This window comes from Macrobrachium nipponense, chromosome 3 (assembly GCF_015104395.2).
Source record: "Macrobrachium nipponense isolate FS-2020 chromosome 3, ASM1510439v2, whole genome shotgun sequence".
Taxonomy (NCBI): domain Eukaryota; kingdom Metazoa; phylum Arthropoda; class Malacostraca; order Decapoda; family Palaemonidae; genus Macrobrachium; species Macrobrachium nipponense.
Genome location: NC_087202.1, coordinates 83,021,323 through 83,036,003, shown reverse-complemented (window position 1 = coordinate 83,036,003; position 14,681 = coordinate 83,021,323). Strand labels below are relative to the sequence as shown.

The 14,681-nt window shown below is 36.4% G+C and overlaps 1 protein-coding gene across 1 annotated transcript in view; it reads left to right on the top strand.

Annotated features, from left to right (window-relative positions):
- The window catches only part of LOC135222432 (ATP-dependent DNA helicase Q1-like), a 196,984-nt gene that overhangs the window by 104,054 nt on the left and 78,249 nt on the right, over nucleotides 1-14,681 (top strand). The gene's annotated exons all lie outside the window — the stretch shown is intronic.

Below are 14,681 nucleotides of genomic sequence, written 5' to 3'. Positions count from 1 at the left end.
GAAAAGGGCAACCTGCTTTGTGATTGCTACTTCCAACCCTTCCAGCCAATAGTGTGTCATCATGGACTTATACCATGAGGCATATGTAGGCGACCCTGCTTATAACTGCCTATTTTAATAGCTCAAACACCAAAAGTACCATCTAAAAACCCTTATAATAAAACTGGTTCAGGGAGCTGTAGCCACAAGGAGGGTTCACTATAAGGAGGTCCCTTCTATTATGGTTCACTATTAGGAGGTCCCTCCTATAAGGGTTCACTATAAGTAGATCTCTCTTCTAAGGAAGGGGGAAAACCGGTTTATTACCAGGGCAAAGCTTACAAGCCTGTTTCTTTCCCCAGGTTTACATAAGCCTCTCTCTCTCCCATAGTTAAGAAATGCAGGCAGTACTCGGTGATTTATGACTCCTATGGCGCCGATATCTGGTTAGCCCTTAAATGCCGAGTGGACGTATTTTACGTCGACATTTTTTGTCTCTCGTGTGCCGACTGGACGTATTTTACGTCGACATACAAAAGTTTTTTTAAAAATTCGCGGAAAAATACTTATAGGCCTACCAGCCGAAAACTCTTGAATCACACGCCTTGGGGGATGCTGGGAGTTCATGGATCAAGGTGTTGTTTTGTTTACAATCGTTACGCAGAAGCGCAAGCGCGAATTTCTTTCTTGCCGCACTAAAAAGTATCGGTGACACATCTCGGAAATTATTTTGTCACTTTGACATAATTTTTGTACCATTTTAAATTAGCCGTCACATGGAGTATTATATATAAAAATGTGTGCATTTTTATGTAGAACACAACAAAAAAATACTCATGATTGTAGCTTTTATCAGTTTTGAGATATTTTCATATAAATAACGATAAGTGCCAAAATTTCAACCTTTGGTCAACTTTGGACTTCTAATCTACCGAAATGGTCAAAAAAACACAATTGTAAGCTAAAACTCTTATATTTTAGTAATATTCAATCATTTACCTTCATTTTGCAACAAATTGGAAGTCTCTAGCACAATATTTCGATTTATGGTGAATTTATGAAAAAACTTTTTCCTTACGTCCGCGCGGTAACTCTTCCGAAAAAAATCATACATGCGATTGTGGTAATGTTTGCACCATTTTAAAATTAGCTGTTACATAATGTTTTATATATGGAAATGTGCGCAATTTCATGCACAATACAACTAAAAACAACCTATGGTTGTAGCTTTTATCAGTTTTGAAATATTTTCTTATAAAAAATGATAAGTGACAAATTTTCAACCTTTGGTCAACTTTGACTCTACCGAAATGGTCGAAAAACGCAATTGTAAGCTAAAACTCTTATATTCTAGTAATATTCAATCATTTACCTTCATTCTGCAACAAATTGGAAGTCTCTAGCACAATATTTCGATTTATGGTGAATTTATGAAAAAAATAACATTTTCTTTACATCCGCCCGGTAACTCTTCCGAAAAAATCATTAGTTCCATTGTGGTAATGTTTGCCACCATTTTAAATTAGCTGTTACATAAAGTTTTTATATATGAAAAATGTGTGCAATTTCAGTAGAACGTACAACCAAAAATAATGAAGGTTGTAGCTTTTCTCATTTTTTAAATATTTGCATATAAATCACGATAAATAGAAAAAAAACACATTTGGTCAACTTTGACTCAACCAAAATGGTTGAAAAATGCAATTGTAAGCTAAAACTCTTACAGTCTAGTAATATTCATTCATTTATCTTCATCTTGAAACAAATTCGAAGTCTCTAGCACAATATTTAGATTTATGGTGAATTTAAAAAAAAAAAATCCTTCCCTCCGCGCGCGGATTCTCCGCCATAAATCTCCGAAATGCGTACGTCGCATTCTCAGAATATTTGCTCCGTTTCATATTAGGCATTTCATAGAGTTTTATTTATGAAAATGTGCGCAATTTTATGTAGAATAAAACGAAAAATATTTGAAGGTTGTAGCTTTTCTAATTTCTGAAATAATTGCATATAAAAAAAAATATATATATAAAAAATTTGACATTTGGTCAACTTTACCTCGTCAGATATGGTCGAAAACTGCAATTGTAAGCTAATACTCTTACAGTATATAGTAATATTCAATCATTTGTCTTCATTTTGAAAGAAATTGGAAGTCTAGGACAATCGTTTTACAATTTGTTATATACTAAAATGATCGTAATTTAGTGTAAAATACAACGAAAAAAAAATTAACTCATTAGCTTAAACTGTTTTGCTCACAGCGCAATTTGTATACAATTATATAAAAAAAAATTTCGCGCTGTTGTATATTCCAATATTTATATATGATAATGATATTTTTTTTCATTTCTGATGGTTGCATACTAAACTTCAGGCAATGACAAAAAAAGAAGCCAAAAATTAACTCTTATTCTAAAAAACTAAGCATGCTGTGATATTTTGAAAAAACTTTTTCTGCTGCGGTGCTCACTCGCGAACGCCGCCGGTATACGGGAGACACTTTCGTAAATATCGGCTCGGCGTTTAAGGGTTAAGCACCCAACAGACAATTTTAGTTTATGTATAATGTGTCCAGTCAGCGTTTAAGGGTTAACCCTTTAACGCCGATTGCATGTATTAAACGTCAATATAAATTGTCTGTTGGGTGCTGATTGGACGTATGGTACGTTGATATAAAAAAGTTTTTTTAAAAATTTGCGGAAAAATAGTTATAGGCCTACTAGGCAAAAACTTTTGAATCACGCGCCTTGGGGGATGCTGGGAGCTCATGGATCAAGGCGTTGTTTTGTTTACAATCTTTACGCAGGCGCGAATTTCTTTCTTATCACACTAAAAAGTATCAACGACAAATCTCAGAAATTATTTAGTTACTTTGACATAATTTTTGCACCATTTTACATTAGCCGTTACATGGAATATTATATATGAAAATGTGTGCAATTTCATGTAGAATACAACAAAAAAACAACTCATGATTGTATCTTTTTTCAGTTTTGAAATATTTTCATATAAATAACGATGTGCCAAATTTTCAACCTTGGTCAACTTTGACTCTACCGAAATGGTCGAAAAACGCAATTGTAAGGTAAAACTCTTATATTCTAGTAATATTCAATCATTTACCTTCATTTTGCAACAAATTGGAAGTCTCTAACACAATATTTCGATTTACGGTGAATTTATGAAAAAAACTTTTTCCTTACGTCCGCTTGGTAACTCTTCCGAAAAAATCATAAATTTTTTTGTGCGATTGTCGTAATGTTTGCACCATTTTAAATTAGCCGTTACATAAAGTGTTATATATGGAAATGTGTGCAAATTTCATGTAGAATACAACTACAACAACCCATGGTTGTAGCTTTTATCAGTTTTGAAATATTTTCATATAAATAACGATAAGTGCCAAAATATCAACCTTCGGTCAACTTTAACTCGACAGAAATGGTAAAAAAACGCAATTGTAAGCTAAAACTCTTATTATATTCTAGTAATATTCAATCATTTACCATTATTTTGCAAGAAATTGGAAGTCTCTAGCACAATATTTCGATTTATGGTGAATTTATGAAAAAAAAAACATTTTCCCTACGTCCGTGCGGTAACTCTTCCGAAAAAAATAAGACATTTTTCCGTCCGATTGTTGTAATGTTTGCACCATTTTAAATTAGCTGTTATATGGAAATGTGCGCAATTTCATGTAGAATACAACTGAAAAAACCCATGGTTGTAGATTTTATCAGTTTTGAAATGTTATCATATAAATAACGATAATTGCCAAAATATCAACCTTCGGTCAACTTTGACTCGACTGAAATGGTAAAAAAATGCAATTGTAAGCTAAAACTCTTATATTCTAGTAATATTCAATAATTTACCTTTATTTTGAAAGAAATTGGAAGTCTCTAGCACAATATTTCGATTTATGGTGAATTTATGAAAAAAAAAACTAAAAAAAAAAACTTTCCCTACATCCGTGCGGTAACTCTTCCGAAAAAAATCAGAAATTTTTCTGTCCGATTGTTGTAATGTTTGCACCATTTTAAATTAGCTGTTACATAAAGTTATATATATGAAAATGTGCGCAATTTTATGTAGAATACAACTAAAAACAACCCATGGTTGTAGCTTTTATCAGTTTTGAAATATTTTCATATAAATAACGATAATTGCCAAAATATCAACCTTCGGTCAACTTTGACTCGACCGAAATGGTTGAAAAACGCAATTGTAAGCTAAAACTTTTACATTCTAGTAATATTCAATCATTTACCTTTATTTTGCAACAATTTTGAAGACTTTAACACAATATTTCGATTTATGGTGAATTTATGAAATAAACTTTTTCCTTTCGTTTGCGCGGTAACTCTTCCGAAAAAATCTTAAATTTTTTTGTGCGATTGTCGTAATGTTTGCACCATTTTAAATTAGCTGTTACATAAAGTTTTATATATGAAAATGTGCGCAATTTCATGTAGAATACAACTAAAAACAACCTATGGTTGTAGCTTTTATCAGTTTTGAAATATTTTCATATAGATAACGATAAATAGAAAAAATTTGTCCTTTGGTCAAATTTAACTCGACCGAAATGGTCGAAAACTGCAATTGTCAGCTACAACACTTACAGTCTAGTAATATTCAATCAATTACCTTCATTTTGCAACAAACGGGAAGTCTCTAGCACAATATTTCGATTTATGGTGAATTTTTGAAAACCCCTTTTTTTTACTTCCGCGCGTTACGAATTCTTGCATCATTTTGTGATAATATCTTCTCTGTGTTGCCTTGATCGTTTTACAATGTTTTATATACAAAAATTATCGCAATTTAATGTACAATACAACGGAAAAAAATTAACTCTTTAGCTTTAACCCTTTTGCTCACAGCACGATTTGAATACAATTATATATGAAATTTTGTTTTCGCGCTATCATATACAATTATTTATATATGATAATGATTTTTTTTTTCATTTCTGATGGTTGCATACTAAACTTCAGGCAATGACAAAAAAGGACCCAAAAATTAACTCTTAAGGGGGCCAGCCAGCTAATGCCGTTTTTTAACGACAGGACTTTGACATTCATACCACTTAATAAGGTGACTTGGAACATCTCCAAACCGCATATGATTTTCGCCTCTGACCTTCGGTTTTGTGACGCCAGGGCAATTTATCCCGAAAATAACCATTTTTCAAATTCTATCTCCTCCCTTGATATTTAATATTAAGACCTGGGATTACTACCATATATAGACCTGATGTCGACCTCCAATCAAATGGAGAGTTTTTTTTCTAAAAGTCATTTTTTGCTAGATATAAATTTTTCAATATGGTAAAAAAATAAACCCTATAAATCACGAGAAAAAAATTTATAAAAAAAAGCCGAAACAAAAATTGGAAAAAAGGGCTCTATTTGATTGTTCTATAATGTCTTTCTGAGTTATATACCAAATTCCAATGTTATAGCTTCAAAACTAAGTGAGGAGATAGATTTTGAAGGTCAATAAGTATAGTTTTGAGATACGGGCGTTCAAAGTTTTCCTTCGTATTTCTAATAAAGACAATGTTAATAAATAAGGATTATTATGAATGTATATTTCTTTTTTGTGTATTAATAAACCAAAACTATTTTATTTATCATAATTTAATCATAAATGATTATCCCTTTGCTCATATATCGCAGCCTGGGGCACTGCTTGAGGCAAGATGGGGCACTCCTTCCTACGTAATCCCCTCTCTCCCCTTCACTAACTCGGCTTATTACAGCGAATTTTCTTCTGTATGTTAGCGAGATGTTTTCCTTGTATTTTCCTCTTTGGCATGATGACATTCTTGCCGAAACAAAGATAAACAAACGTAAAAGCAAGAGAATGTCAAAGGTGAAACTCGAAGGTGTACTCTCTTTTTACAAAGGCAATTTAGTAAATCATGATTATTATGAATTTCATATTCCATTTTGGGTATTAAAAAACCAAAACTATGTTATTTATCATAAATGAAGATCTCTTTGCTCAAAGATCGTAGCCTTGGGCACAGTGTGACGTGTTCTGTCAGGCAAGTAGGGGGCGTTACTAGACAACCCTCCCCTCTCTCTTCACTAACTACGCGTATATTATGATATTCTGTAATAATACTTGAGCGATTTTTCTTCGTCTGTATGTTAGCGAGATGTTTTCCTTGTCTTTTCCTCATTGGCATGATGAACTGTTTGCCGAAACATACATAAACATATGTAAAAGCAAGCGAATGTCACAAGGTGAAACTCGAACGTGTAATCTACTTGACGTCTATGGTCCAACTGATTCACGATTGAACCAGATAATCGCTTCAGACCCTTCTGCGAGCCACGGAATCTCTACAGATGCCATTTCTCACAATTTCTTTGCCAATAATTATCAAAATTTACGATAACAGAAGAAATATTGCATTTTCTTGTACGGATGAATGTTTTAGGCTTATTGAGTTATGTTTACTAATTACTCTGTAACTACGAAAGTAAGAGGAATTTTGACGAAATATTTCGTATACGTATTCTCAATTGCCATATGAAGCTCCATGAATTTTTTCATGACTTTGCATTTTTCGCCCTGTACCCCCATATATAGGGGTTCCGGCCGGCCCCCTTAATCTTGTAAACTAAGCATGCTGTGATTTAAAAAAAAAAAAAAAAAAAAAATTCCGCTTCGGCGCTCACTCCCAGACCCCCTCGGCATATGGGAGACGATTTTTATTATACCCCTTCGGCGTTAAAGGGTTAATACCTCATTAATTGATATGGTGCCCAATGGGGCACTTAGTATGGGAAGTCGGATTTCGAATGAAGTTCCAGTAGCAGAATCGGGCACTCTCCTCTGGACGGGGAAAGGCTGGAATTTGTTAGAAGAATATGGCACTGTGACAGGGCACTAGTGCAGAGAGGGCCTATGGTTCCTCCAAAGTGTCTGGAATCCTCGACGTCCTCTATCTTTCTTCCTTCGTAGCTACCTGTCCCGTCATCCTAAACTACCTGCGTATTTTAGATATGCTCTTTACAATACTACAATCCTAAAATATGTACCTGTACAGCAAATATGATTTCAAAATCACCTTACTACACCATACTACATATCAATATACATAAAATGTAGGTGCAGAATGATGCGCAAAGTTATGTAGGCAAAGAAAACTTGCGTCTGAATGGTAGGAGATACTTAAGAATACAGTTGTCGGCTGGTACATAATTTTGCATCATGACTTTGAAGTGATATTAGGGTGTTCTGGGATGATATTTTGAGGTATATTTTTGTTTGAACTGGCAAGTTTGGTGGTAAACTGTTAAAATAGGCAGTTATAGACAGTTTAGGGGTGTATATAGTCTACTTAAAACAGTAGTAGGAGAGTACTGTAATGTTAGGTTACTATGAGTTCTTTGGGATGATGGTTTGGGGTTTATTTTTATTTGGAATGATGTTAAATTATCTTAGTATGATAATTTGAGGTAAACTTTAGTGTGAAATATCAAATTAAGCTGTGAAATGTTAAAATAGACAGTTACAAGCATTGTAGTTTAAGGGGTACCAGGACACCTACTGGGTATTTGGCAGTTATAAGCCAGTTATAAGCATTTTTAGAGCGGAATTTTGCATTTCTGCATTTTTTGCATTCCCGCATAAAATTGGGGGAGCACTGAATGCAGTAAATGTTCCTCGTTGTCAGACATTTCAGTTCCAGAGGTCTTTTACAATTGGAACCTCAGAAGTTAAAGCAAAAGTGCAATACATTAGTGTCTCCTTTTACATTTTGATACACTTTTATCTTTTTTTTAATTTATTAATTTATTTTCTATTTTTTTTATTAAGCTGGTTCTCTTCTTTCTGTATTTCCCTTTACCGCATCTTACTTCTTCCAAATGAGCACCATATTCTTTGGAAGCTTGAACTCCAGGTGGTCCCTGTGGGCTTGTTCCATACAAATGGTTTTACCTTCTGAATAATGGTGATAATAATTGCTGTCAATAGTTAACCACCTTGTCTCAAAGAACCTGAGGTTTTTTTTTTTTTTTTTTTTTTTTTTTTTTTTTTTTTTTTTTGTAAGGGGATCAGGTTTGTATGTTAGATGAAATACAAATGTAAAAATTTGGTATTTTTCCTAACATACAAACCTGAAATTCTTTACATTTACTGTGCACCTCAGCCTCCCCTCTCATGTGGTACCTGGAGCAGAAGGCAATACGGAATGCAGACCTTACAAGTGGCGAGGGTTCCTACTTCTTTTCTGTAGTTAACTACAGTCAATAAGTTTGAATGGCTGTTTCAAGATTGTGCTCACAGCTAAATCCCTAACATACAAACTTCAGGTTTGTATGTTAGGGAAAATATAAATTGCATTTAAAATTTGACATGATTCATTTCTTCGTTAGAGAAGTAGTAGAGGTCAAATGTAGGACGGAAGTGCTTGGATCATCTGGTCACACGTATTGTCTTTATTTAGAAAGTGCAAAATGCTGTATTTATTCCTTGATGATTTTTCTTTGCAGCCCTTTCACGTATTTCCTGTAAAATGGTTTATTATATTACTATCTCCTGTTGGGCTAATTTTTTAAATGGTTCTTCAAAATAAAACTGGGAAATAGACAAATCAATTGAATAATTTGTAGTGGACACCCCTCAGACCCTAACACTCTAGTGAGAAAAATTGGTTATATTAACACCTACACAACAAATACTAAACAAATTTACAACTTCTTTATTATTAATCTCTCTGCCATAAAATCAACAACAGGGAATATAATGACTAGTTTATTTTTATTGAAAATTACAAAAAGATTCAAGAAATAAACTCCTCTTGCATAATGTGGACAATTATATGTAAAAGGCTACATTGTTTTTAAGAAATAAATTTCTCTGGCATAATGTGAATTATTATATTTTTTAAAAGCTAGGAATCATTGTTTATTAGAAATAAACTCCTCTGGCATAATGCGAACAATTATACATAAAAGGCTACAATGTTTATAAGAAATAAACTCCTGTGGCATAATGCGGACAATTATACGTAAAAGGCTACAATGTTTATAAGAAATAAATTCTTTTGGCATAATGCGGACAATTATAAGTAAAAGGCTACATTGTTCATATAAAGAACAAAGTTTTGGTCTTAACATGGGAAAAATTCTCTAGTGCTAACTGGAGTTCAGTTAAAGAAAAGTTACAAGGTGATGGCTGGAGTCCAGTTGAAGAAAAGTTACAAGGTATTGGTGCCATCAGGAGATGGCCAAGAGGGCGTGAGGGGGAGGAGGAGGAGGAGGAGGAGGAGGAGGAGCCAACCTCTTAAAAGCATCGTCATAGTTTTTCTATGGCCACCTTTGCTGTTGCCCCCTCTCCCCAAAGCCAGCTGTTGTCCACTTCCTGTCCACTGACTCCATTGGATACTGGGTTTATCTTTCTTCTTTTGTGTGATCTTTACGTTTTTGTGTCTCTTGTGTGTTTGTGCTATGAGTACACAAAACCATGACCCCTCTAACCCTCCAAACCCCAGAGAAAATACCCTGGGTTGACTGTAATCCTTGCTCCTGATTCTTGCCTTCCTTTGTGAAAGACCTTCATTTTACTTTTACCAGGTACATAAATAATCCATGCCCGTCTATGCTGCCATCTTGGGAAGCTTTTGCTTCCTCAGTAGTGGTGTCCACTTCTTTTCCTTCTCGTTCTAGTTCTTCTCAACCAAAGTTTTCTTGTGCTGCTTTTTGTTCCCATGAAGAGTTTTCTCCCTATCATTCTTCTACTGCTTCAGCATTAGACGATTTGCTTGGGTGTTCAGGGATCTTGTAATTGATGTGGATGCCCATGTTCTTGCAGGGATGGGGAACCTTCCCCCTTGAAGAGGATAGAGGCTGCTCCCCCTTGTACTGTTTTGTTCAGGTGACACACAGAAGATATTGAGTATTGGGACTCCTTTATTGTCTCACTGTTTGTCCTCCTGCACTCCAGTTTCATCCACCATGATGACATTTTCTAAGTCCACTGTTGCAGTGATGTCATCTCTTCTCATAACAGCTAGTGCCTCAATCTCTTTAGCTGCCTCTCAGCTGTTGATGACACTCACCGCTCCCCACTCTGTGATGTCAGCTGTGTTCATGCCATAAACTACCATGTCTGTTCCTGACTCCCTTATCTTGTTCACATGTCTGTGGTCAATCTTTGCATCACAGGAGTCCTTCTTGGTCTTGTAACCTGTCACAACGTTCGCTATCTCATCACGATTCTTGTTCCCAATCCCGAGGCATGACCCAGACCAAGATGAGGGTCCATCTAGTTCTAGAGACTTACAAGCTCCCAAGAAAGTTTTAGGCTCTGAAAGAGCCTATGCTCCAGTAATAAATCAGGAAGTTTATCTGTACCTGTCTTACCCAGTAGACCAGGTTGCAATTCTCAAGGACATGTGGTAGAGGATGTGGACCAGCAAGAGTTCTTATCCTCTTATGCTGAAGTGCTCAAATTAATTTGTGGTTGTAATGTGGTTTGTCTGAATAGGCTATATCAACCGATTTGGATTTATCTTTGGATATCGAAGCTTGACTAGACCCTAAGAAAGAAGCAAAAACCTCCCTCGAGTTGCCATGCTCCAAACTTGCCAGCAGAATTTGTAAGCAAGTGAATTCTCTTTATCTCAGGTTGTGATGACTCCTTAGATTCCCGTGGATCCTTCAAGATACTACCCCCACCTCTTTCCCAACATAAAAATATTTTTATGCTACTAACATGTATATTTTACAACAAAGACAAGTTGACCCAGCAAGACCTAGTTTGGTTAGGCACAGGAATATCCTTAGACCAAGTTAAGGCAGAGGGCACTTATTTTACATTTCAGGAATTGGCAATATTGGAGGCAACTGCTTCATTGGCCTTCCAGGTTATTTCATGGTTAGACCTTTGGTCAATGGCAGTGGCAAAGATCTCTGCCACTGCTATGGCCAAATCTAAATACTGCACAGCCTTTGTTAGGTTATTACAGTCTGGTGGGAAAACAATCTTATACTTGTCACATCTTATGGCTAATATGAGGGCCAATTGGCTGCTTAAGAGATTTTCTGCCCTCTCCAAGTTTTTGAAGTTCATTGGCATGGATTCAGTTTTAGCCTTAAGGAATCAAGAAATTTTAACTTTAACGCCTGTTTCCAAAAGACCAGTTAGACTCCGCAGTCAATAGACATAGATCTGATAACAGTGACAGATTAGTACATCAAACTGTCTTAAAATCATCTGTCACTTCGTGTGTTAGCACATCCAAATCAAGACCTCAGACGTCTACCTACGTCTCACCAAAGAAGACTCAAGTCACAACAGTTCAATGTAGGGCTCATCAACCTTCTTCCTCCAAGAAAGCTACTCAGCTACCCTTACATTCCCGCTTTTCCCGGCCTGGAAGAGGAGGCAGAGGCAGAGCCAGGGGAGGTAGACAATAGAAGGGGCACTCATCCCACTCGCTGCCATTTGTGAGGGTTGCTACCAAGTTGGGCAACTTGGTAGCAGTTTGGGTGGAGACCTGGGTAGTAGATGTTCTTCAGATGGGATATCTACTCCCCTTCAAGTATCCTCCCCCTGCTCTCCCAGTGTCCACTTCACCAATCAACTTACTCTCTAGGTTTATCAAAACATCTAGCTCTTCGAGGTCAAGTGAAGATGATAGAAAAAGGAGCCTTGGAGATTGTGAAGGATGTATCTCCAGGATCTTACAGCCATTGGTCATGAATATGGAGAGTTTACTATACTATGATTGTTGCCATCAGTGGTGTCTTGTTCCAGTTGGAACTACTATTCAACAAGTAGTAGAATACTCATTTTCTCGATAGGGAGAAACTTCTTTCAGTATCAGGGGATACAGGGCTGCCCAAGGTTTGATTCTACGTCTGAAAGACATGAATCTATTTTCTTGGGAAATTTCTATGCTTCTCGAGAGTTTCAAACAGTTCTGTTCCCTGAGAGATCTTAAACCTTCAAATTGGGATCAAATGCTGGTATTTAGCAGTCTCACATGTAGTCCATACGAACCCTTAAGGTCTTCTTCAGACAGGAATTTAACTCTCTAGACAGTTTTCCTTTAAGCTTTAGTAGCTTCCAAGAGAGTAAATGAACACGCAGACTATCTTTTGACATTTAACACTTGAGGGGTTGGGGGTCAGTAGCCTTCAAGTCTTTCTCCATCCCTTTGCTTACAGATTTAGTTGGTAATGACCCTGATGAGTTACCATTATGTCCTATTAGGGCACTGCATAGCTACTTAAAGAAGGCTCGACACCTCAGACTGGGTTTTCGATAACTTTTTGTTAGTATGTACAGGCTGGATCCATAAGGAAGCCAATTCAGTGCGTGCAAGAGCACATGATTTCAGGGGGTCTAGCTCTTCCATCACATTCTTAAAGAACATGTTGGTTAAAAGGATATTATAGGTTGGTACGTGGCTATGCCAAACCACCTTCACATCCTTCTGTCTGCGGGACATTGCCCACAGGTCCTTGGACACTTTTTCCTTGGGTCTGGTGGTAGCTGCTTGTCAAGTGTGGCTCATCCAGTGCCCCTAGTGGGACAGTTTTGTATCTCACCTAAGATATAGGTTTTGGAAGTTATAGGTAATGGTTTGACTGGTCTTCTTCCTCTCTCTCTTTTTCTCTTCTACTAGCAGGCAGTGGAGAGAATTTATCCATCATGCACTGGAACTGGGCAGATACAGGTGAGTGTAGAGCTCCTTTCCATTAGTTTTACTTGATTGTTCTTACACAATAAACTACTTTGGAAGCAAGTCCCTTTCCTCTTACAAGGGGAGAGAGGAATTAACGATAAAGAAGGCTTGTGGCTAACCTAGTTTTGTTGTCTCCGACAGTTAAAGTTCATTATTTCAGTGGAAGACACTTTGTAACAGGAGATCCACATTATCTCCAAACCCAGATGTCTTGCTGGCAGGTAACCTTTCACTTTACAGTTCAGAGGTATATAACTCCATCCTATATGCCTCTTTGGCCAGGAAGTGAGCCCAGGTGAGCTGAACCTCCAGTTTGTTCTGAGGCTTTCTCTATCCTCCCTCCAGGACTAAGTCTCCCTTATGTTAAGACAAAAGCTTTGTTCTGAACTTGAACAAATGACAGATTTTAAAGCCATTTGTGCTTTCCATAACTAAAAAACTTGCGGTCTTAACATGTACTGCCCACCTCAAGTCAACCCCTCATATTTTACCTGTGCCAGAGAAAACTGGCATGTGGGTCTGGGATCGGGTTATGGGAAGTCGGTGCATCTTCCTCCTTACTGCTATCTTGGCCATCTCCCAATGCCTTCTATTCCTTGTAACTTTTTTTAACTGGACTCCAGCTGGTACTAGAGAATTTTTCCCTTATGTTAAGACCAAAAGTTTGTTAGCAATAAAAGGTACAAATTGTTTTAAAATTTAAATTTTAATTTTGCATCCATTCTTTCTTCAAATAATTGGAACTTGTAGCTTATTATTGTATATTTTATTAATGGTCAAATGAAAGGTAAGAAGCAAAACCTTGATTGGTTAATTAGAAGTAGATATGGTTTGCTGATGTCATCTAGGAAACAGTGGGAAAGATTACCTTTTCAGGTAGTGGCGTACTAAATGGGGGTCGGGGGAGAGTCCGCCTTGGTTGACAACTTGATGGGGGTTGTCATAAAGGCTCATAGAATATATCCAATTCCTCCGTTTGATGTTTCCAATTATTATTATTATTATTATTATTCAGTGATTTTCTGAGGCAGAAACTGCCCATTTTCTATTTACCAAAATTGATCAGATGTCTAAAATGATTAGGTATGTTCATATTGAAGGTGATTCTGTTGAAGTGAAAGAGTCCTTTCTGGGGTTCATTCCTGTTGCTGGAAAAACTGCAAGTGATCTTACAAAGGATATACTAAGTAGTTCAGAGAATGATGGACTAGACATTACACTTTGCCATAGTCAAGGATATGATAGTGCTGCAGCTATGGCTGGTATTCATGGTAGAGTACAGAAAAAAATAAAAGAATTAAATCCAAAGGCTTTGTTTGTGTCATGTGCTAATCATTCCTTAAACCTTTGTGGAGTGCACACTTTTGGAATTAATTCAACATGTGTCACATTCTTTGGAAGAGTAGAGACACTTTATTGCTTCTTTGCACTTTCAAAGCACAAATGGGAAGTACTGAAAGAAAATATGGACCTGACAGTTAAAAAACTTTCTCAGACTAGATGGCGTGCACATTATGTCGCTGTAAAGCCACTCAAAAAATAATTTGAAAAGCTGATTACAGCCTAAAAGCAGTGTGTAATTTTTCATTTTTGTCATTTCTCTTATTCTGGTGTGATATATTGGAAGAAGTGGACCTCACACAAAAATATTTGCAAACAGACGGAATAAACTTGGAGAAATGCTGTGTAAAGATCAAAGGTATGAAATTGTTCCTTAGAAGTCAGCGCAATGAAAGTATATGCAAGTCAAGTATGTGAAGAGATGAGGATTTCCATGGAAAGACGAGGAAGAATAAAGAAAAGAAAGCCTGGAGAGCTTGCTTAGGGATAGTGGACTGACATTGCAAGAGGAAATGAGGAGATCAACGTTTTAATGTATAAATAAGTTTAGTCAAGAACTGAATGTTCGATCAGAGGCCATGGATAATGTGTTGTCAACATTTGCAGCCATTCAGCCACACACCTGCTCTCTGTAAATAAA